The sequence below is a fragment of the Rhineura floridana genome, chromosome 7, assembly GCF_030035675.1.
Source record: "Rhineura floridana isolate rRhiFlo1 chromosome 7, rRhiFlo1.hap2, whole genome shotgun sequence".
Classification (NCBI taxonomy): Eukaryota; Metazoa; Chordata; class Lepidosauria; order Squamata; family Rhineuridae; genus Rhineura; species Rhineura floridana.
In genome coordinates this window covers 52,283,667-52,302,961 of record NC_084486.1, presented here as the reverse complement: position 1 = coordinate 52,302,961, position 19,295 = coordinate 52,283,667, and positions in this window count along the sequence as shown.

The window sequence follows — 19,295 nt, the reverse complement described above, 5'->3', positions numbered from 1 at the left end:
AAATTCGCAAAAACGGGTGACGTCGTATGGACCATGGAAAATTAATGCATACACAAAGCGATCATATCACACATTATACAGTCATTTGGACGAGCCCTAAGTCTCTCCCTACTCTCCATCTTAAAACTGGAACCAATGCAAACTTTATGGCTTTGACACCAAGCCAGTTTTCCTACCCCCCCTTCTTTTGTTTAACATCCAGCCTGATGAAGAATTCTGGAAAATTCAAAAACTTGCTCACTAATTTTATGACATTTTGTTTGGTCCTAAATAAAGCTATTCTCATACTTTTAATTTTGCAACAAATAAAATGTCCCTTTTCTTACTGTGCAATCCTAATCATGAATTCAATAGGACTTCTGAGCAGACACACACATTCTGTATGGTTATATTGGTATGAAAAAGCTCTTAAATAAGTTTTATGAAGACTTCCCCATCCTATATTATCAGTTTAGATTTACAAATGGCTTGTAACTTACATTTACAGTGGCACTGTACAGAGCCTTAATCCCATTACTGTTTGTAGGTGGTTCCTAGGTCTGGATAAGTGGTATCCAGGCAGTTCTGAAGTGGACTGCACTCCCCCTGAAGAATTGGGTCTGCAGTTTGGAAGTACTCCTTAATCCATTACCGTGATCAGAATCACAGGTGGCCTCCATGGTGTGGAGAGAGTTTCAGCAGCTTAGTCTGGAAGCCAACCTGCAGCTCTATCTGGCATCATAGAATCATAGAATCATAGAATAGTAGAGTTGGAAGGGGCCTATAAGGCCATCAAGTCCAACCCCCTGCGCAATGCAGGAATCCAAATCAAAGCATTCCCGACAGATCAGTGATCTGTGGTATGGAAACCTCCCATCTGAATTTCAGTTGGTACAGCTCGAGGATGTGGACAAGGTGCTTGGACAGGTGCGGGCGACCACTTCTGCTCTGGACCCTTGCCCCTCGTGGCTAATAAAAGCTAGCAGGAATGGAACAGCCGGATGGGCCAAGGAGGTGATCACTGCCTCTTTACGAGAGGGAGTGGTACCACCCTGCCTGAAACAGGCGGTGGTGAGACCGCTCCTAAAAAAATCCTCCTTGGACCCTGAAAACCTTGACAACTATAGACCAGTAGCAAATGTTCCATTCCTGGGCAAGGTTTTAGAGCGTGTGGTTGCTCGCCAGCTCCAGGCTCTCTTGGATGAAACTATCTAGATCCATTTCAATCGGGCTTTCGGCCGGGGTTTGGTACAGAAACATCCTTGGTCGCCCTGTATGATGACCTGTGCTGGGAGAAAGACAGAGGGAGTGTAACTCTGTTGGTTCTCCTGGATCTCTCAGCGGCTTCTGATACCATCGACCACGGTATCCTTCTGGGGCGTCTTGCGGATTTGGGAGTTGGAGGCACTGCTTGGCAGTGGCTGCGCTCCTATCTCGAGAATCGTCTCCAGAAGTTGGTGCTTGGGGAGCATTACTCGAATCCCTGGGTACTCCAATATGGGGTCCCGCAGGGTTCAGTTCTGTCCCCCATGCTCTTTAATATCTATATGAAGCCGCTGGGTGAGGTCATAAGGAGATTTGGAGTGCGTTTCCAGCAATATGCTGATGATACGCAACTCTACTTCTCCTTTTCATCTTCTTCAGGTGAGGCTGTTGATGTACTAAACCGCTGCCTGGCCGCAATAATGGACTGGATGAGAGCTAACAAACTGAGACTCAATCCTGACAAGACTGAGATCCTGTTGGTGGAGGGGCTCTTCGCCCAGATGGTAGATGTCCAACCTGCCCTAGACGGGGTTACACTCCCCCTAAAGGAGCAGGTCCGTAGTTTGGGGGTCTTTTTAGATCCACTCCTGTCACTGGAGGCTCAGGTAGCCTCGGTGGCACAGAATGCGTTCTACCAGCTTCGGCTGGTGGCCCAACTACGACCCTACCTGGACAGGGAGAACCTCGCCACAGTTATCCATGCTCTGGTAACCTCTAGATTGGATTACTGTAATGCACTCTACGTAGGGCTACCTTTGAAGACGGTTCAGAAACTTCAGCTGGTGCAGAATGCTGCGGCCAGAGTTCTTACTGGGACAAAGAAATTTGACCATATAACACCTATTCTGGCCCAACTGCACTGGCTACCAATATGTTTCTGGGCCAGATTCAAAGTGTTGGTTCTTACCTATAAAGCCCTTAACGGCATCGGACCGCAATACCTGGCGGAACGCCTCTCCCGCTATGTATCTACCCGCTCGCTGCGCTTGACGTCGAAGGCCCTTCTCCGGGTTCCAATGCATAGCGAGGTCCGGAGAGCAATAACTAGAACTAGGGCCTTCTCAGTAGTGGCCCCCGAATTATGGAATGACCTCCCTGACGAGATACGCCTGGCGCCTTCTTTGTTATCTTTTCGGCGCCAGGTAAAGACCTACCTCTTTGCCCAGGCTTTTTAAATTTAAATTTTAAATTTCAAATGTTAATTTTAATTTTTTTTGTTGCAATCTTGTTTTCACATATGTTTTATAGTGCATTTTATTTATACTCACTTGTATTTTAACCTGTTTTTATTGTTGTACACCGCCCTGAGAGCTTATTGCTAAAGGGCGGTATAAAAGCACAATAAATAAATAAATAAATAAATAAATAAATTATGGCAGTGCATTATTTGTGTGGCTGCCTCTGAAGATGGTCTGGAAAATCCAGCTGGTGTAGGATTCAGCAGTGTTGTTAGTAACAGGGACCAGGTACTTTGAACAGATTATGCTGGTCCTCACTCTCTTGCACTGGACCCAATTCAAGATGCTGGTTTTAACCTATAAAGCCTTATATGGCTTGGGATTTCAGTACCTTAAGGAATTACTCTTCCTGTATGAGGCAACCCAGGCCTTAGGCACTTCCAAGAGTACTCCTCAGAGTGCCCCCTCTGTTAGAAATTTGGAGGGTAGTGATAGAAGAGGGAGGTCTATTTGGTGGTGGCTTCCCACTTCTGGAATATTCTCCCAAGGTAAGTTTGCCTGGTGCTCTCACTACAATTTTTTTGGATTTTTGTTTCCCCCAGGCTCTTCAATAATTTTAGCAATTTCAATAGTTTTATTAGTCTTAATAGCACCAGTTTCCGAGTTTTAGAGTTAACATCTTCATAGCTGATGATTTTTCGTTTTTGCTTATTGGGGTTGCTACTTTTGTTATTGTGGTATGGAGAATTTTAGTTTATCCATGGGTTGTACAATGAGGAGGAGTTTGATTGTTTTGATGTAGCTTCTGAGATATAAGTTTTGTATTTTAAATTTGTGATTTGGTATGTTTTTCTAAGCTGCTTAGAGACTCTAGTAAAGGCAACACACAAACCCAATGAACAAGCATACAAATAAAAGAGCCCTCACAAACAATTCATGTAAATGTGGATGAACTGGCAGGACTTTCTCCTTTCAACTTGTTTGTATACTCATTTAAAATGGCTTGCTAAAACAGTGCAGTAGGAAAATAACTCATATAGGGATACTCTCCCATGTGTGGATTGCAGTGATAGAGAGCCAGTGTGGCATAATGGGGAGAGTATTGGACTAGAGCAGCCTTTCCCAACTGGTGTGCCTCCATATGTTGTTGGACCACAACTCCCATCAGCCTCAGCCATTGGCAATGCTGGCTGAGGCTGATGGGAGTTGTGGTCCAACAACATCTGGAGGCACACTGGTTGGGAAAGGCTGGACTAGAGTATCTGAGAGACCACTCATCCATGAAGCTTGCTGGGTGACCGTGAGCCAGTTACAGTTTCTCATCCTAACCTACTTCATAGGGTTGTTATGAGGATAAAATGGAGAGGGAGAAGAACTGTGTATGTTATCTTGAGCTCCCTGGAGGAAATAAATAAAAATATTGGCTTATTAAACATTTTTAATATTTTGAGCAGGGCCGGCCCCAGGCATGGCGGGACCCTTGGGCACAAGCCTGCCCCGGGCCCCAGCACTCCCCTTCCATGATTTGCAGCAGGATTGCTGCTGTGGATTGCAGGGCAGGAGCTTTGGAGCCCCAACCATTCCCTCTCTTAACCTACCTTTCTTGGCTATGTTGTGTGGCTGTGCGCACAGGGCTACCCTTAACCAAAATGGCGGCCGAGGTTTCCCTAAGAGGCTGAAGCCTCTGCCACCATCTTGGCTGATGGCAGGGATGTGTGCGCATAGTATGACATCAGCCAAGATGGCAGCAGAGGCTTTAGCCCCTTAGGGAAACCTTGGCCGCCATCTTGGTTAAGGGCATTGCTGTGTGTGCTGCTGCACAACACAGCCGAGAAAGGTAGATTGAGCAAGGAAATAGTGGGGGCTCCGAAACTCCCGCCCTGCGATACACAGCAGCGATCCTGCCACTAACCGTGGAAGGGGAGCAAAGGGACCCCTCAGGGGCCCCTGTAGCCCCAGGGCCCCACAGCCAGGCCCCAACTGGCTGCCCTTTGGAGCCACCCTGATTTTGAGCACCATTTTTGGGACAAAACTCTTTACATTTTTAATAATGGAGTTTTTCAGATATAAAGAGTTTTGTCATATGACTGAGATAGTGGTCAGAAACTGCACTGATTTACCAAGGAACATTTTGTGACATTTGGTATAATTTGTTAAATTAGCATCTTACAGCTACAGCTTCTTTCTGTTTCTCAAGTTGGTTATTTCATTTTAATGATGCAGCCTAGACAAACCAACTCACCTCCTTATAAATCTGCCATGACATTAGAGGATAATTACTTTGTGTTTGTCTTTAAAGAACATGTCAGTGGTAATCTATCATGTTGCTTGTTTACATGGGAAATAGAGTTCTTGTTTTGTAGGAACCATACGTAATTGTTTTTCACTAATAGGCAAAAAAAATATTGTGGTTTAAGAATGTACCTATAGCCAAAAGATATTTCTAGCAAACTTTAAAAAGCTGCAAAAGTGGGCAGCTATAGTGAATGCACCACGAGAGCAGGAGACCTGACCTCCTCTCTGAGATATGGTACTGACCTACAAATCTGTAAAAATGCAAACACAATTTAGGTTGGTCTTTCACAGTCCAGCCTACTTCCTGTGTAGCTTGGAAGAATTTGGTAACATGTGCCTCTGAGCATATGGTGAGTGGTGACATCTGCAACCAGCCCAGATAAAAGAAAGAAGCCATGTGCTGTGCTGTAGTGATCTTGTTTAAGCAGGGAGGAAGCAACAATATTCAGACAGTTGATGTAGCTCAGATATGCACTTTAAATATGTTTGATTTACTTTGCAATTTTAGTGACGTTTCCTATGGTAAATTAATTTCTTTTGTTTCTGTTTCAGTGGATACGTAAAGTAAGCAACACTTTGCATAATTTACACTAAAAAGCTCCAAAGACAGTTGTGGAATAATGGCACTGACTATTCTGCAGTGGACATCAGGAGTGTTTCAGTTTGCACAAGATAAAACAGTGGGAGGTGAAATATGTTCTAGCAAATTTCTATGTGTACTCTATGTCTTTAATTGACCATGCCCACCCTTACTTAAGTGGGCTGATTTAAGCATAACAGGGTAAACACTTGCATCTTGGGCAGGCTAAGTTTGTTTTTTCCAACAGATAGATTCATTGCTTAAGTAGCAACTTATTGCAATCAGGCTAATTTTACATCAAAGCTGCAGTTTCAGATTCAACTGTTAATGCACCCGAAATAGAATATAACCTCTGGTTTGAAACATAAAAAGCTGTTCTCACCATCATATGACACTGACCAATAAAGAGTCTTTGAAAATAATAAAAATAAATTTGACACAAGTTTCTAGGACAAATAATGAGAGAAATATAATTTTCTAGCTTAGATTCTTTGCAGAAGCAGTAGTAATACAGGAAAGAAGCAAAGTAAGAAAAACACCAGCAAATATACAAAAATGTAATTCTCCATTTTTGGAAATGGCAGGTGTTGCCACCACTCACCATATGCTCAGAGACACATTACCAAATTCCTCCAAACTGCCCAGGAAGTGGATTGGACTGTGAAAGACCAACCCAAATTGTATTTGCATTTTGACAAATTTGTAGGGCAGTACAATATCTCAGAGAGGAGGTCAAGTCTCCTGCTCCCCTGGTGTATTCACTACGGCTGCCCAATTTTCAACTTTTTAATGTTTGCTAGAAATATATTTTGGCTATAGGTACATTCTTAAACCACAATGTTTTTTTTGTCTATAGTGAATTCCTCTGCTTTTTAATCTGAGAGTTAAGCAATGGGATCCTGTGCAGGTTTGCTGAGAATAGATTGATCATTTGCATGCTTATTGAGTTCACTGGGATTGACTCCCATGTAATTATGCTTAGGATAGATGAAACTGACTATGGGGGAGGGGGAGAAGGGGGAGGGGAGAGGGAAAAGGCAGGTTTGATCATTTGCATGCTTATTGAGTTCATTGGGATTTATTTCCATGCAGTCATGCTTAGGATAGGTGAAACTGATTATGGGGGTGGAGGAGAAGGGGGAAGGAAGAGTAAAACTGGAGTGGAGGGAGGGCTGGAGTGGGGAGGGAGAGGGGAGGGAAGAGGAGAGGGGGAGAAAGTAAGGAGAGGGAGACAGGGGCAGGAGGGAGAGGAAGGGGGAGGGCAGGTTTGATCATTTGCATGCTTATTGAGCTCAATGGGATTTAATCCTGTGCAATCATGCTTAGGATAGGTGAAACTAACTGGAGGAAAGGGGAAGGGGGAGGGAAGGAAGGGTAGGAATAGGGAGGAAGGGGGAGGAGAAAGGGGGTAGAGGGAGGGAGGGGGAGGGGGAGGAATAGGGGAAGTGGAGCAGATTGGATGGGTGGGCACTGGGCAGAGGGAAAGACCCTTTCCTTTCCAAAAGGAAAACATTTTTAATAGTATTATTTTTCAGGGTTATCCCCAACTTTTTATTCTACAGCAGGCACATGTGGTCTCCCACTGAAATTTAAACCAAAGCAATTCCTGGCCATATCCACACCAGACATTTATTCCACTTTAAACAGTCATGGCTTCCTCAAAAGAATCCTGGGAAGTGTAGTTTTTGAAGGGTGCTGAGAGTTGTTAGGAAACACCCTATTCCCCTCACAGAGCTACAGTGGCCAGAATTCTCTGGGAAGAGGGGCTGACTGTTAAACCACCCTGGCCACTGGAGCTCTGTCAGGGTAATAGGAGTCTCCTAACAACTCTCAGCACTACACTTCCCAGAATCCTTTGTGGGAAGCCATTATTGTTTAATGTGGAATAAATGTCTGGCATGGGTGTGGCCCCCTGATTAGCCAAGCTAAACAGCTGTTAGTATGGCTTTTAGAACACTGACAGTTGGTTCTTACTGAGCATGCCTGTGCTAGCATAGACCCAAATGTTAATTTTCACAAATTTATTAAAAATCAGCCATTTAAAAAAAAATTAAACTGAAGAAGGTTAGAGTATGGTGCAAGGTCAGTAAAAGGATTACAGGTACTCTGTGAACATGGCTGATTTTTAATTAATTTCAGCAAATTATGAGACCACTGCCAGAAAAAAGTCCAACAGGGGTCTGGAATATTTTGTCATGCCCCCCTCAGAGGAGTCATCCGAGGAGGAACAGGAATGGGAGACTGCAGACCCAGGAAAGGGGACAAGCAGGGAGACAGCTCAGGATCCTTCGGCAGACCAGGGGCAAGCCCCTGAGGGAGCCCGCCTGTCAGAGTCGGGAAGTGACTAGGAGGTTGCCCTTTCCCCAGCAGAGAGAAGATGCCAACAGGTAAATCCAGCCAGATGGGCGATTAATAAATCAAATCAAATAAAAATAAAATATCCCAGAAAAGAGGCAAGAGAGAAAGTATTAGTGGTTTGTGCTATCTGGCTAGATTATAATCCCAGATGTTTAAAAACCAGTCTTTCTAAATAGTCAGAAAATAATACCCCTTCAAACAAAAGTGATGCTAGTATTGCTTTTTTAAAGGTTCTGTATGATATTCACTGAAGTCTCACTCTCTGCTAGTCACAAAGAGTTAAAGCCTGCAAGAATTTAAGGGCTCTTTGGTAATTTGGCACATCAGTTTCATACCAGTTATTACTAAACTGCATCAATATATTAATATAGTCATCTCTCTTTAGTCTCAATGAATTGCAATAAAAATGTCAAACAGTTAGATTATATATGCCATCATAGCCTTATTTGATTGAGTAGAGTTGCAGGCCATGTCCCTTGAATCATACTGATGAAGAATCGGAAAGGCCCGTAGAACTCGTAGAACCAAAATTTATTTTGGTGGGTGAGGCCATTTGCATTCTCAGTGCCAGTAATACTGGAATATAAAAAAGGAAAAACAATCCTATCATGCAGATGCATTCAACCCATGTAATAAATTATGACCTTTTATGTAAACAAAGCAGAATGACATGCAAGTTAAATATCCATCGGACAAATGCTTTTGCTGAAAGAAAAAGTAAACATTTAAGCAGTGGTGTAGTAGAGGGAGGACTTAGGGGAGAGCAGCTCTGAGACTGCTCCCCCCCCCCCGAGCAAGAGTAATGACGTCATCTGCCACAGCATCAGGGTAATCCCTTGTTTTGATTTGATTTATTAGATCTATATGTTGCTTTATACTAAAGTCTCTGAATAATATACAATATATATACACAACACAATAAATTTTACTACAACATATTTAAACAAAGAACAATATCAAGAGGATAACATTTAAAAACATACACTAAAGACCAGATTAACAATATTATAATTGAAGTTGCCCATGTGCCTGGGAGAATAAAAACATTTTTACCTTGTGTTGAAATGATAGTAAAGTTGGTGCCAGGCATGCTTTCCTGCACAGAGTGTTCCAAAGGTAGGGTCCTATTACAGAGAGGGCCTGTTCTCTGCTTACTCTGCTTGTTTTGCAGATGGAACACATAGAAGGGCTCAGATGAACACAGTGTATGGGCAGGTTCATAAAGGAAAAGGCCGTTCTTTAGGTACTGGAGTCCTGAGCCATATAGGGCTTTAAAGGTCAAAATCAGTACTTTGAATTGAGTCCAGAAACTAATTGGCAGCCCTTACAATCAGGCCAGAGCTGGTGTTATGTGTTCACACCTTCCTGGTTTTGTTAACAGTCTGGCTGCTGTATTCTGCACTAAGTGAAGTTTTTGAACTGTCTTCAAATGCAACCCCACATACCACACATTGCAGTAATTCAGCTTGTAGGTTACCAGAATACAGACAACAGAAGCAAAGTTATTCCCTTCCAGATAAAGTCGCAGCTAGGCCACCAGCCAAAGTTGGCAGAAGGCACTCCATGCCATGAAGGCCATCTGGGCCTCCACTGACAATGCTGGATCCAAGCATATCCCCAAGCTACACAGTGGTGTCACACTTCTTTGGGGGAGTGTGATCCCATCCAGAACAAGATGCCTCCCACTCATGCAGTCTGGAGAACCACGCACTCTCAATCTTGTCTGGATTGTATTTCAGTATGTTGGCTGTCATCCAGTCCAATACTGAGGCCAGATCAGTTCATCACTTCTATTGTCATACCTGCCTGAGATGTAAAGGAGAAATAGAGTTATCATTAGCATATTGGTGGCAACATGCTCCACAAATCTGGCGTCAGCATTTTCCTGAAGATGTAAACCCCACAGGTGATAAGCTTGAACCCTTCAGTACTCCATACTGGAGACTCCATGGGCTGAGCAACATTCCACAAACACCAGCTAGGGTCAGCCATCCAGATAGCAGCAAAACCATTACAAAGCAATGCCAACTCCTAACCAAGCTAGCTGCTACAGGAGGATACCATGGTTGATAGTTGATGAGATCTCAAGGAGAATCAACAGGAACATACTCTCCATTTTTCTCTCAATAGAGTTTGTGACCAAGGGGCCTCAGTGCCAAAGCCAGATCTAAATGCCAATTGAAATGCATCTAGAAAAGCCATCTCATCTAAGAAGGCCTGGAGTTTGGAAAAATAACTAAAATGCTTACTTAAGTATAGTTTAGAGAAGAATGCAAAACATATGTGTAAGTCATGAGGTATGTGTTAACAAATACCTTTACAATATCATTCTCCATATTAAGCTCCTGCAGGGCTATGATTAGAAAATATAATTGATTTGTAATAGCTTGTAAAGGGTGACAACTCTTCTATTCTCCTTCTGATATTGCTGTCCTCCATAAAGAGAACAAAGGAATACTTTCCGCAGCTTTCTTCTCTAAAGATCTTGGAAGTTCCTTGAGCTAATGGGGATAAAGGGGAAAGGAGTTTTTGGTGTGTAGATATATAGTTGCTTCCTTTCACCCGTTAACTTGGTGAAACTTGGTCGCCCTGTATGATGATCTCTATCGGGAGGCGGGGAGTGTGACTCTGTTGATTCTCCTTGATCTCTCAGCAGCTTTCGATACCATCAACCATGGTATCCTTCTGGGAAGACAGGCTGAGTTGGGAGTGGGAGGGACTGCATGGCGGTGGTTCCACTTCTACTTGGCGGGTCAGCTCCAGAAGGTGATGCTTGGGGAACATTGCTCAGCACCCTGGACTCTCCAGTATGGGGTTCCGCAGGGGTCAGTTCTGTCCCCCATGCCGTTCAACATCTACATGAAACCATTGGGTGTGGTCATCCGGAGCTTTGGAGTGCGTTGACATCAGTATGCTGATGACATGCAGCTCTATTTCTCCTTTTCATCTTCTTCAGGTGAGTCTGTCAATGTGCTGAACCGGTGCCTGGCTACCACAATGGACTGGATGAGGGCTAATAAACTGAGGCTCAATCCAGACAAGACTGAGATGCTGCTAGTGGGTGGTTCTTCTGACAGGATGGTGGATGTCCAACCTGTCCTGGATGGGGTTGCACTCCCCCTGAAAGAGCATGTTTGTAACTTGTGGGTTCTCTTAGAACCATCTCTGTCACTTGGTAACAGGGACCAGACGGTTTGAACATATAAAACTGATTCTGGCCAGCTTGCATTGGCTGCCTGTATGTTTCCGAGCTCGATTCAAGATGCTGGTTTTAACCTATAAAGCCTAACACGGCTTCAGACCACAATACCTGATGGACCGCCTCTCCTGACATGAACCCACCCGTACACTACGCTCAGCATCTAAGGCCCTCCTCCGGGTGCCTACTTGGAGGGAAGCTGGGAGTCTGGCAACAAGAGAGAGGACCTTCTCAGTGGTGGCCCCCAAATTATGGAATGATGTTCATGAGGAGGTGAGCCTGGCGCCAACACTGTTATCTTTTTGGTGCCAGGTCAAGACTTTCCTTTTCTCCCAGGCGTTGCAGCATGTGTTTTTAAATTGTTTTTAAATTTTTTAAAATTGTGTTTTTAAATTGTTTTTTGTGTTTTGAAATTTGTATATTTGTTTTTAAAGTTTTTAATTGCTGTAAACCGCCCAGAGAACTTTGGCTATGGGGTGGTATATAAATGAAATAAATAAATAAATGAAATAAATAAATAAATAAACAAACAAACAAACTTGAGAACCTGCCCATTAGCTACTGGGCCAGGATCAAGGTTCTGGTTTTAATGTAAAAGCCTTATGCAGCTTGGGACCAGGATACCTGAAAGATCACCTAACCCCCTTATATACCCAGTCAATTACTGTGCTTTGTAGCTGAGGGCTCCCTGCAGATACCATCTTATCAGGAGGTCCGTTCTGCACAACATAGTAAGCAGACCTTTAGTGTTATGGCGCCAACACTTTGGAATTCCCTCTCCTTAAATATTAGACAGGTACCATCTCTGTTATCTTTTTGGTGCCTGCTGAAGATCTTCCTCTTTCAACAAGCTTTTTAAGGAGATACCTTACCCCAGTCTGCATCTGTGCTGGAATTGCTTTTTAAGATGTTTTAAAAGTTTTTTTAAAAGATGTTTTAATATGCTTTAAAGTCTTTTGTTTTTAAGATTTTTAGAAGTGCTTTCTGTGTTTTTGTTTGCCGCACTGGGATCCTTCTGGGAGGAAGGCAGGATATAAATTTGATAAATAAATAAAAACAAAACCTGCCAGATCTTTGGGAAGGGATTTGGAAATGTTGTTTCACTTTCAGTAGGGAAAACATAAGCAACAGTAAAGCAATGACAGATCTATCACTGAATGGCCTTGATTATGGTGGGATGGAAGGTGCGCCTCTAGGCTTTGGGATACAGCTAGCCAGTGAAGGTTTACAAGGGCTAGATCTTCCTCTGAGGTCTTTCTCCATGTCCCCCCTTTGAGGGAAGCTCGAAGGGTGGTGACAAGGGAGAGGGCCTTTTCAGTTGTGGCTCCCCATCTGTGGAATATGCTCCCCAGTGAGGTCTGCCTAGTGCCATCTTTGACATCTTTTTGACACCAGGTAAAGAAGTATATTTGCTCCTAGGCATTTGATAGAGGTTTTGTTTTTAATATGCTGCCAAACTTTCCTGTGGCTGTGTGTGGGTGGTACTGCTATTGTTTTGCTGTAGTTTATTGTTATATTTTTAGAGTCTGTTTTGTTTTAACATTGTGTTAATTGCTTAGGGACCTTCAGGTATCACCAGGGATTATCCCTCTTGACCCCACGCTTGGTTCAGGAAATCCCCACCCAGCGGGACACTTGCCTCAGCCTGGGTCAGATATGCTCTCTGCACCACAAGCTTCAGCCCCTTCCACCTTTTGTCCCACCCAAAAGGTGACCACTGGTGTGCCCTGTTAGCACAATAGGATGCAGGTACAGGAGCTGAATAGGGCCCTGGTATGGTAGCAGACGTGACCAGGCAGACACATAGGAATTTAAATGAACAAAATAACTTTATTAAAATACAAGATGTTGAATAGTATATTGATGTATAGTCCCTATCTTCCCTACCTGTCCTACTTCCCTCTTACTAATATGTAATCCACCCTTTTCCACCCAGCTCACTCCCAGACCACCTCCCTCCTTCCACTCCAAATCCTAACAACCAAAAATTCTCAACTGTCAAAGCCAACTGTCTTTTATTCAAACCTCCCTTAGAACTCTCACGCACACATCCCTTCCCACCTAGCAGTCTTGCATCACTCATACTCCCAGGCATTCCATTAACTCCTTCAAACCTGTAACACATTTCATAAGAATTCTCAGCAAGTGGTTTCATTACAACCCACGAAGGTGAGGTGTTGAATAGAAAGAACATTGTGTATTTCTATATAATTTTTAAGAAGGAGATGGGGAATTTGTGGCTCTCTGGCTGTCTAGCTTGTTCATGTTGGCTGAGGCTGATGGGAGATGGAGTCCAACAACATCCGGAGACCTACAAATCGCCCATTGCTATTTTATAAGAAACTCTAGCTTTCCTCTGGACCTGGGTGTAGAGAGTTGATGCTGCCAGGAACTCCATATATGTAGCTGGTGGATGTGTGGGTGTCCAGAAAGCAAGTAGGTGTGCCCATGCATGCTCATGAATTGTTATAAGGGGGAGAGATGAGTCAGTGTCTAAGATAGTTGGATATTAACTATGGACATTCACAAAGGCAGAGAAGCTGCGTGACTAAGCAAGCTTGATATAGAAAAGGTGTACTTGCCGATATAGAAAGGTAATAACTTTGTTTGTGGCAGCTGCAAGTTTAAGGAACAGTACATTTCAAATTAGGTCCCATGCTATGGTCTGAAGGCACATGAGGCCAGGGTCAGGTATGGTCAGTGCCTGGATGGGAGACTGTGATGTCCTTCCCCGGTTCTCCCTGTCAGGTTCCCACCTGCTTGTGGCTACAGCCTTTCACTAGGCACCACCAGGGATACCACCAGTCCGGACCGTCCTTTATATGGTTTCTTACTCCGCTCTAGCACAGATCTCACTAGATCCCCCTGCTAGGCAGCACCACCAGTCATGTCCTATAACCAATACTCCCAGAGACTTTGCCTGAGTCTCTCTCTAGCTGGTTACATTTGTGACTGCATGCTTATGCTGTTCCCAACCCCCTTGTATCTTCATAGATAACGCATACAACTCTGGGTTGCTCTGGATACTTGAATTGTTATTATTCCTCCCTTCACCACTGCCACCATTAGATACTGTTTCTGTTCAGCCTTGGTAATTACCTTGCCCTCCCTTCTGGTATGTATATCCCCCAGCCAAGGATCAGGCCTTTGGTAAACCAAATAAGTATTTATTAAATATCAGAAATAACAAGATTAGTTTTAGAATGTTTCACAAGCGTATGGTTTCATCTATTCCTGTTTTGTACTTGACTTATTATTAATCAGAACTCCAACTCCCTCTTTCTCCACACTCCTGACCTCCACCCTCAAACACCTCTTTCTCCACACTCCCAACATCCACCACCAAACACCTTCTTCTCCACCCTACTAACATCCACCACCAAACACCTTCTTCTCCACCCTACTAACATCCACACCCAAACACCTTCTTCTCCACCCTACTAACATCCACCCAGATTCAACTGTCATTCTTCCATTTATAATTACTTTTTTCTAATTACTTTTTGACTTGTATTTAATGGGTTTAATTATGTTAATCTTAGTTTTTGTTGTATGTTTAAATTGTTGATTTGATGACCAGGTGGTTTTAAATTGAATGTAAAGTGTTTACTTGATGTACACCACCCAGAGAGCTTTGCTATGGGCGGTATAAAAATTGAATTAAATAAATAAATAATACTCCCAGCCATTCAAACGCTCAGCCAATCATCCAGCATTCTACTGCTCATGTACTCCCCCCTCCTCTTTCACTCCTTACCATATGTCTTCTATATAAACAGCACTTACCATATTTACACTATAAGCAGGAACATCACAGAGACCACCCTGCCTTGGGTTTCTCTTATGAAAAGAATCGTGGGGTATAAATGTAATCAATAAATAATTTAAGTTACTCAGCAGTTAACATTAAAAGGACAATTCTGTTGCACATTTCAGTTTTTCCTGTGCTACCAGCTCTCACATCTTATCAGCAGTGGGGAAAAGGTAAAGATCACAGAAATCAGGTGAATCACATGTGCATTGATATGTGCATGCTCTGGGTCACATGCCACTTCCGACACCCAGTGGAAAGCTCTCAACCTACCTCATGTAGAAATTATCACTTAACCAGTGTCTGAATTAGCCCTAAGAAACTTGATATTCAGATCTTTTCATAATAAGGAAGCTTTTACCAAACAGGTTAGGGTACAAAGATTGATTTTTCAATTTTTTCTTCTTCACACCCAGCGTGTAACTCCAACACAGCACATTTAGAACACTGCAATTTTGTAATATCTTCTCTGAAAACTACCCATCACACAAAATTAAGCTCTTGTCCTTTAATATATTAATAAAATTCAATCATGGGTACTCTTTCACTTTTTTTAAAGGTTAGCTAGGTTTAAGCAGTGTCACTTTTTCTCTTCCTGAAATATATTATGAAATGCCATTACTGTTGTAAAAGCTAATTGATAATGTGATTTGTTATGTTGCTGAGACATAATTCAGAAACTTATTTTAAAGGCTTTGATACATGAACAGCACTAACCGTTTAATATTTCTTGTGTGAATAGACAATGCATCAAGTTAAAAAAAGCAGAGCTGTATGAATGAAATATTTCTGGATGCTTTTATTCTTGTTTGGGGTTTTGCCAATGGCTTTCCAGTGGAAAGCTTTTATTTTCTAAGCTGTTTTTGCTAGAATGTATCTCTTGTGTGTTAACAATAAGAGATGCGTACATTTGGGGAAATTATAGTAGTTTATTTCAAAGAGCTTCATTTCTTTAAAATTAAGCTGATTTTATTAATATGATAAATTGTAAGATATTTTTCTTACCTCTTCCCCTTTTATGATCTTGCAAAATGGTTGATTTTAAATTTGTATTCAATATATTCAAGAATAAAATGATTACCAAATAATTTGTTCTCTTGAAATCCTGGATAACTATTGCTGTATCTATTGCAATTCACTTGGTGCACCTTAGCAAATATTTCCATTTTCTATAGGTTTACAATATCCTTGGGACTCTTAAGGAGAAGGATAATTTGGGAAGTTATTATGCTGGTAAGCCTTATGTAATGGCCATGATTCTGAAAATAGTTATAGCTCAGTCCTTTACTTGTCTGCTCAGAACTAAGTCCAGACTGAATTCAGTTGAGTTTACTCTCTCCCAGGTAAGTAGGCACAGAATTGAACTTTCATTTAGTTATGTTTCTAGTGATTTCAAGAGCATTTAATACATAGTGTCAGGTCTAACTATGTTAGTGGACTAATCAAAAGGGACATTGAAAAGCAGTCACAGAGGCTTCATTGAAGAACTGAACTAAGCACATAAAGTCCCACAGTGATGGCCACCAACCTGGATAGCTTCAAAAGAAAATTAGACAAATTCATGGAGGATTAGGCCATAGCTACTAGCCATAATGGCTAGGTTCTGGCTTTACTGTCAGAGGCAGTATGCCTCTGAGTATCAGTTGCTGGGAATTGCAAGTGGAGAGCTCTTGCACTCAGGTCCTGCATGCAGACTTCCCATAGGCATCTGGCTGACCACTGTGAGAACAGATTGCTGGACTAGATGGGTCTTTGGCCTGATCCCACTGGATTCTTCTTATGTTCTTATGTCATTTTTGGCCAATGACCACAAAGATACATCTACTGAAAGCATCTTAGTGTGATAGGCACTTACTAAGAAGCCATAATAAGGCAAATAGAGTAATAGATATCATCAAAGGGAAGCATTTCTCCATGTTTATCCTTGAGTAGTCACAAGACTGCTGTCAAATGAAGTAAAATGAAATAATAAATAACACAGAGAAAATAATTTGCGTGAATAATGCAATAATTTTTGCAATGTTGGCAGTAACTTTTGGTTCCACTGAAATCCTGGACATGGCATCTATTTGGTACTTTCTCATGGATAGGTGGCAGTTTTTGCAGGGTGGAATCTCAAAATCTATCCTTTGGCTTCACTGATGACAGAGACAAAGCAAGGAAAAACTTGTGCTTTCCATGGATTTAGTAACTGCATAAAAACTATGTCACAATAAGATGCATGGCAAAGTATTATTCCTTTAAAAAAAAATCTCAGTGTGTACTTCTAGACACTGAAATTTTGACCCTTAGACCCAGAAGTGGGGCACCTTTTGTGCCAGCCTTTTTATTTATTACACAATGTCAGGATAGTTTGTCTAACAGTAGGTATGCTTTTTACACTGCCTTTGCCAAATATAAATTCCAGGCATTTTCGAGTGTTCCCCATTGTATCATTGATAAACATTTCCAGTATTTTGTGCTCAAGAAGTCAAGATTCCTAGTCCGTAGTTTCCTAGATCTGGACATTACTCTTTACCAGTGCTTTATGATAAAGTAGGCTGTCAGGCCATAAAGAAATTTTTGGTCTTACTCATCCATCTTTTTGACAGAGGATGCTGACGTAGTTGCCAAGACCAAAGCATCTATTATACATGGGAACATTTTGGGGGGGAACACTTTGGAAGATTAAATATTTTGCATCAGTTGCATAATGAAAATGAACATTTGTAACCTTTCAAATTAGCTCATTATACCTTGATGTTAGGCAGAGATGGAAAATCATTCTTAATCTTTAGAGTCTGATGTCTGTTGTCTTTATCACTATGTCTTCTTTAAAAAAATAAAACAACACTAAATAGCCAAGATGCAGTTCTCTCAGATGATGAGTATTGTCTGTAACCAACTGCTAACTCCCCCCCCTTCTCAGTCTGGGATGTTACTCAGGAGCATTATTTATTTATTGCATTTATATACCGCCCCATAGCTGAAGCTCTCTGGGCGGTTTCCGACAATTAAAAAACTAAAAACAAATATATAAATTTTAAAAAACGTATTTTTAAAAAGCAATTTAAAAATGCATGCTAACATGCCTGGGAGAAGAGGAAAGTCTTGACCTGGCGCCGAAAAGATAACAGTGTTCTTGGGCTCACCTACATTTTCAAGGAAGATTATTGCTCATTGTTCTAGGAGTTGATTGAGCAAATAGGTCTCTTTTTTTAGTGAAGGAGTAATGTGTCTTCATAGGAACATAGGAAATCTGCCTTTTACTGAATCAGACTATTGGTCCATCTACCTCAGTAATGTCTACACTGGCTGACAGTGATTCCCCGGGTTTCAGACAGGGGTCTTTCCAAGCTATTTCTGCAGATGCTGTGGACTGAATATGGGACCTTCTGCATGCAACCACTAAGCCAGGGGTGTAGTGAGACAATTTTCATTGGGGGGGCAGAAGGGTTGAGATATTGGTCACTATAAAAGAGGTTTCTGGGGAAAAAGGTTTCATAGGTAATGACAACCTCCCCAGTTTATGCATTTTAATTAAGAACGATGACTTGTGAAGTTTACAAAAAAAAAATTTAAATACAATATTTTCCACATGCAAAATAGTTGTGCAAACTTGTGACTTGGAAGTAAATGTATATCGTGCAAGTCAACTTACCATAATGATCAGCACTGTTAATAAAGTATAATGCACTATGATTTCTCTGCAAACTTGCAGAGGAACTGTTTACTTGAAATTCCTTCAAATATGTTACTTTCAAAAGCCAAGATTACTGTTAGTTTTTCTGTGATGAAGCATTGAACACCTTTATGGTGTCAACACGTGTCAAAGTTGAGAGTGAATTTTTACACACAGCTGTAGATGCACCAAAGGTGAGTCCTGCAGCAATACAAAGTATACATGTGTGGAAAGTACAATGTTTTAGTAAGCTCGTGAACTATGACTTCAGTTCTCCTCAGACAGCTACTTCCCGGAACTTACTACCTTGGTTTCCTTTGCCTTGCCAGGAAAGCAATTAAGAGTTTCACTTTAAAAATTCAATTAATACCTATAAATATCACTTTTCATAAGGAAATACTTGACAGCATGTCACATAGGAACTGTATGTCTCTCCAAACTATAGGTGCTAGAATCAAGTATACAAGCCCACAATCTCTGTTCTACAGAAAGGCCTTGGGCCAGCCAGCTAGCACTGCTTATGATGGCTCTACTAGCAAATGTCACACACCCTATTTTGGTAGTACATTAAGCTTGCATGAGAAAAGATAAATAAAGTGAATTATTTATAATGATTTGCACAGTTGGGTGGAGGTCTAAAACTGTTGCAACTAAGGCTCTAGCCACATTATACTCTTCAAAATCATTTTGAAATGGAACTGGATTGAAATGATATATTTTTCAACTTTTAAAAACAAACTAGGAAAGAAATGCCCCGCAGACATGCACGCACACACAATATTCCAGCTCCCCATTGCCTGGGCTAAGTTTGTAATGTCTCATTCGGTTTCCTGGGCCTTGGAGAGCCAGTTTATTCACCTCTCTGCTTCTTCACAGGTCCTGCCCTGGACTGGGTTAGGCTGCTGCACTGTCTAGGCCTAAAAGCCTAGGCACACTCACCAGATGCACTAATAGCACCGACCACCTAC